The 5,369-nt window shown below is 38.6% G+C and overlaps 1 pseudogene; it reads left to right on the forward strand.

Moving 5' to 3' along the window:
* The first annotated feature begins 2,739 nt into the window (after window positions 1-2,739).
* On the forward strand, window positions 2,740-4,821 carry LOC138922868 (olfactory receptor 7A17-like; annotated as a pseudogene).
* Window positions 4,822-5,369: the final 548 nt, after the last annotated feature.

The raw sequence follows: 5,369 nt of genomic DNA on the forward strand, positions 1-5,369 counted from the left end.
CCCCATACCAAAATCTGTATCATCAACACCGCCCAGGGGGTTGTTAGAATTTCAGAATATGTGGACCTATCATGATCTGCTAATTCAGAATTTGCATTTAAATTTGAATCCTCAGTGATTCATATGCACTTTGGAGTTGGAGAAGTGCTGTTCAAGACATGGTTTTCTCACATTCTCATGTTCACATATGTGGCAGGATAATTATTTGTGTTGGGTGCTGTCATGGGCACTATCATATTTAGCATCACTTCAAATATTGCCAAATATCCTCAGGGGCAAATTCATCTTTTAATGGGGATTACTGGCACAGAATTTGAAAACTGGCAGCATCCTGATAGAATACAATCAAACCCCTTTCCTTTCTGGACTATAACTTTGGGCAGGTCACTAAACTTCTTCAAGCTCCGCTTCTGCAAGGGAGAATGGAATTCATATTAGTACTACCTCGCAGAGTTGACTTTCATAAAATTAAATCCAACAGACAACACCTCCAAGGTACTAAACTCAGGTTATATTGCATAAAAATATGTAAATGTATCTCATAATTAATGAACACTTTATAATGAGGGCCTAAATCACATCTCTTAACTTGTGACATTAATATAAAATTCCTTTTGTCTTGGCAAACTGTCATGAAGCTAAAGAGTATAACCCCCAAGATTTCATGTTAAAAGAGTAAAGTTACCTGCCCTCCATTCCTGAAGAGGAGAGTAGTAATTTTTAGAGGTATCAGGGTTGTGCCCCCACCATAAGTCAAAGCTCTGAGACCCCAGGGACCTAGTCAAGACATATCTTCAATGTTAGACTTTGGAGAAAACTTTAACTCAGGGTTGTGATGAGGTTTGGGGGGTTCTAAAGCTCTGGAAACAGAGAGTTAATGGAAAATGAGTAATAAAAACTAAATTCACCTGCCTTATTACATAGTCTCCTAGGAACAGAGAAGAAAATTCCATTCTGTCCAGACCATTGCCCCACAGGGAAATCATCTACTTAGAGGTTGGAATAACAAGAAGAAAACATGCTTAATGAGCTAGCAGGTATAGGGAGCTGCAAAAACATCCTCTGCTGCAGTCCCTCGGCACATGAATCTTTGGTTGGACAGAACAAGGTTGTTCCTTTTGGAATCCTAAATCTGGCTGGGAGACCAATGCTTGGCTCCTTCCTGTTGTTTTGTCTGGGAACAGAGCTTCGATCTCCATTGTCAACAATCCAGAAGAAATTTTGACTTTGGCAGGGAGACCTTCCTCTCAGAATCCCCATGCTGGTCAGTACAAATGCCCAATGGACACTGCAGGACAGGATCAGGTGAAATGGAAGCCAAGAACTTGTAGCAGAGGTCACCTGAGAACCAGCCATGCCTGTGACAGATAGCCCAGATCTCTGTGGTTGTTTGCTGGCTTTATTAATAAATTGATATATATATATATTTATGATGCTGAAAAGAAAAAATAACATTGTACTCAGAAATGCAAATGTAAATGTTGACAATTAAATGGTGTTGATGGATGTCCAATGAAAGTAGGCTTTGGGAGGCATAGATGTTTCCTGCAAAAGTAGAACCTAAGTCCAAGGATCTTATTAATTAGCAGGATTAGACAAATAGCGTATTAGCTGTGGATTGACATACAGTGAAGTGAGAGTATTTCTTTTCATTTTAAACTGGAGCATGTTAGACTGTTTCCATATTGATGAAAAAGATCCAACCAAGGAATATTTGAAAGTACATCCTTGCAACAATGGTGGATGAGACACATAGATCAGGGTATCTTCTCTTACTCTGAGTATTCACGCAAAAAAAATGATGCGTTTAATAGGTGAAATAGTGTATACGAATGCGGTTTACTTTGCAACTATTTCATCAGCGTGAGGCTCAATATATTTGTGGGTTTGTTAGCCATTTATTTTCTCCTTTACAAATTGTCTCAGTGAGTCCTGTGCTTTTGGATAGTGGTGTCAGAATGTTTTTATTCCTTTTTCTTGATTGAATTCTTTAAAGAATTGGACTTTCTTTACACATTTAGTTCTTTTATGTATGCACAGATGTATTTGTGAGGAATGTATGACAGTTTATAATTTTTGTGTGCTCAAATCTATCAGTCAGTCGTATAATGTTCCCTCCATTGCATTTTTGCTACCTACTTAAAAGTTCCAACCCCAATCAAGGTGAGAGATCTTTAAATGTTTTCCCAGGCTGATAGTATGAAAGAGATTTCTTGTTTGCTTAAACTGTTACTCCATGTGAACAAAGATCCGTATATTTGATCATGATATCATTTGTCTATTATTACTATATGTCCATATATTGTATGCCTGTTTTTCTACAGTTAGCTGCACTTCAATTGTATTTTACAAACTATTGTTTTTCAGCTGACTTTTTGTTGGATATTTTTGACCACAAAAATGTTTTAAATTTTACATGGTTAAATATGTCTTTCTTCTTACTTCTAATTTTCTCACCTTAATTATGATAGCTTTGCCCCCCTTTAGATTTTATATGTAGTTTTTTATATCTTCAACTAAAGTGTCATGTCTACACTGGGGACTTTAATCTCTCTGATTTTCTAAAGATGTGTGAGATAATGAACCACTACATTTTCTTCCAGACATTTAGCCATGTATGTCAACTTTTATTGAATAATCCAGCCTTTCCCAAGTAAATTGAAATACAACCTTCTCATATGCTAAATGTCCGTATCTAGTGAGACCTAATTCTTGATTCATTCAAAAAATAATAGCGGAATGTCTGCTATGTGCCGGAAGGTTCTAGGTACATATCATGCTATAGTCTCTTACGTCAAAGTCTTTGCTAATTTCATTATCAATCCATGTTGATGCTTGTCATTTACTGCTGTTGTATATCATGTTTCAGTTATGTTTTGATACTCCATTCAATTTTGCTTAATACAACTGTATCTCTTTGCCAACTTTTCTCTTGGGTTGTTCAATTGTAAGGTGTTTTTATGGACCATTTACTTTTACTCTTTTATCATTTTTGCTGGGTAACAAGAGATACAACTGGGTGGAATGCCACCAGAACCAAGGAAGATTTTCCTCACTCACAGTATCTCAGGACCACCTGGGCTTGTCGGATCATTTTTACCCTACACATCCATTTCAATTCTTCCCTCTCTCTCTCAGACAAACACACACATACACACACACACAGGGATTTTACGTTTTTTACATCAGGGCAGAAAATGGCCATACCAATACGGAGTTCCAAGTTTATCTTACATGGGAGGCTCACAAACTGAAATTTCTGGGTAACATTTATATACTCTTTAGGGGTTAACATAATATTATCTAGATAATTTGTGTCATATCTTCTCTTAGCTTAATCAGTGTGACTGCGGGTGAGAAAGACATGGAAGTAACACAGCCCAGGACACGGTGTGCTGTGGGTGGGTGTGTGTCCACTCTCACCTTCATTCCTGCTTTCATTTTCATCAGCGTACGTGTCACCATCTGATATTTTATACATTTTTTTAATTTGCTGATATTCTCTCACCAGAACTGGACTGTAGAAGCTAATGTTTTTGGCATTCTGTGCTCATTGACTAGACAGGGCCTGGAACATGGTTGACACTAAGAGATATTCCTCAAATGCAGGAACTAATTTGTCATTAAAACTATGGAACACTTGACCTCTTGGGGAAAAGGCTGATTTTGGCTCAAAATACCTAATCAGAGATGAAACAAGGGATTCCTTGAAGGGGACCATATCCATACATACAACATTGAAGTTAATTTCCTGACTGCCAAAGGCCAATAGAATTATTTAACTATGTGAGTAGTGCCAGTGTGTTAAAAATTAACCACGTTATTTTCTTCTTTCCTGTTGGTCACCTGCACCTATAGAAACATGGAACAATACAGGAATTTCAGAATTTCTTCTTCTGGAATTGTTAGAGAATCGAGAACTGCAGCCACTCATATTTGAGCTTTTCCTCTCCTTGCATGTGACCACTGTGTTTGGAAACCTGCTCATCATCCTGGCCATCACTCAGACGCCCACCTCCAGACACCCATGTACATCTCCATCTCCAACCTGTCCTTAGTGGACATCTGTTCCACCTCCACCACCATCCCAAAGATGCTCCTGAACATCCAGACTCAGAGAAAAGGCCTAACCTATGCAGGATGCATCATCCAGATGTATTTTTTTATACTCTTTGCGGGATTGGACATCTTTATCCTGACTGTGATGGCCTATGACCAGTTTGTGGCCATCTGCCACCCCCTGCACTACGTGGTCATCACGAACCCCCATCTCTGTGCACTGCTGGTTCTGGTGTCCTGGATCATAAGAGTCCTGCATTCCTTGTTATAGAGCTTAACGGTGTTGCAGCTGTCCTTCTGTACAGATGTGGAAATTCCTCACTCTTTTTGTGAACTCAATCAGGTGGTCGAACTTGCCTGTTCACACGCTTTTCTTAGTAACACAGTGGTGTGTTTTGGAGCTGTGCTGTGAGGTGGTAGTCCCTTTCTTGAGATCCTTTACTCATGCTTTGAGATTTTTTTTTCAATACGAGGAATCTCATCAGCTCAAGGAAGTATAAAGCATTTTCCACCTGTGCTTCTCACCTCTCAGTTGTCTCCTTATTTTATTGTATGGACCTAGGTATGTACCTCAGCTCTGCTGCAATCCACAGCTCACAATCAAGTGCCACAGCCTCAGTGATGTACACTGTGCTCACACGGATGCTGAGCTCCTTCAGCTACAGTCTGAGGAAGGAAGACATAAAGAGGACTCTGAAATCATCCTTTGGGTTGGCAGCTGTAAAGGGAACAAGTGTCGTAGTGTTTAAGAAGTGCCCTTGATTTCAGAACTCAAAGCTCAGAGCCAGAAATTGTGATTTGTATTAGATTGTGGAAGTAGAATATGCCGCCTCCAGTTTCTCCTGGAATTTTCATTTCTTTGATTCCAACTTCTCTGTACAATTTATGTAACTCACCTTATTAAGCTTATGACCTCTCTGATATTCAAGAGGTATTCCCTTTGTTGTTTTCCTGTTCTCCCAACGTTATTCCCAAACTTTGATGTGAAATTTTTGGAAATTCCCACTTATCTGAGGGAGTACATGGATCTCTTAAAATTAATTTCTTCTCAATTGAAATATATAATACTGATTTTTCCTCTTTTGTTTGACTAAGAGAACAGTCATGAGTTGTGCTACTCCTATGGAAAAAGACTGTTCTTGACAACCACAGGTATTTATATAAGTTTATAGCAGAGGAAAATCTGAGATAACTGTTCTTCACTCTTGTGAACATCATTCCTTTGTATATCTACCTCAATTGTTCTTCCTGATAGCAGACTTTAAGATGTTGTTTTTATAGCTGATCATGTGTTTTTTTCCTACTCATTA

This window comes from Equus caballus, unplaced genomic scaffold (assembly GCF_041296265.1).
Source record: "Equus caballus isolate H_3958 breed thoroughbred unplaced genomic scaffold, TB-T2T haplotype1-0000016, whole genome shotgun sequence".
Classification (NCBI taxonomy): Eukaryota; Metazoa; Chordata; class Mammalia; order Perissodactyla; family Equidae; genus Equus; species Equus caballus.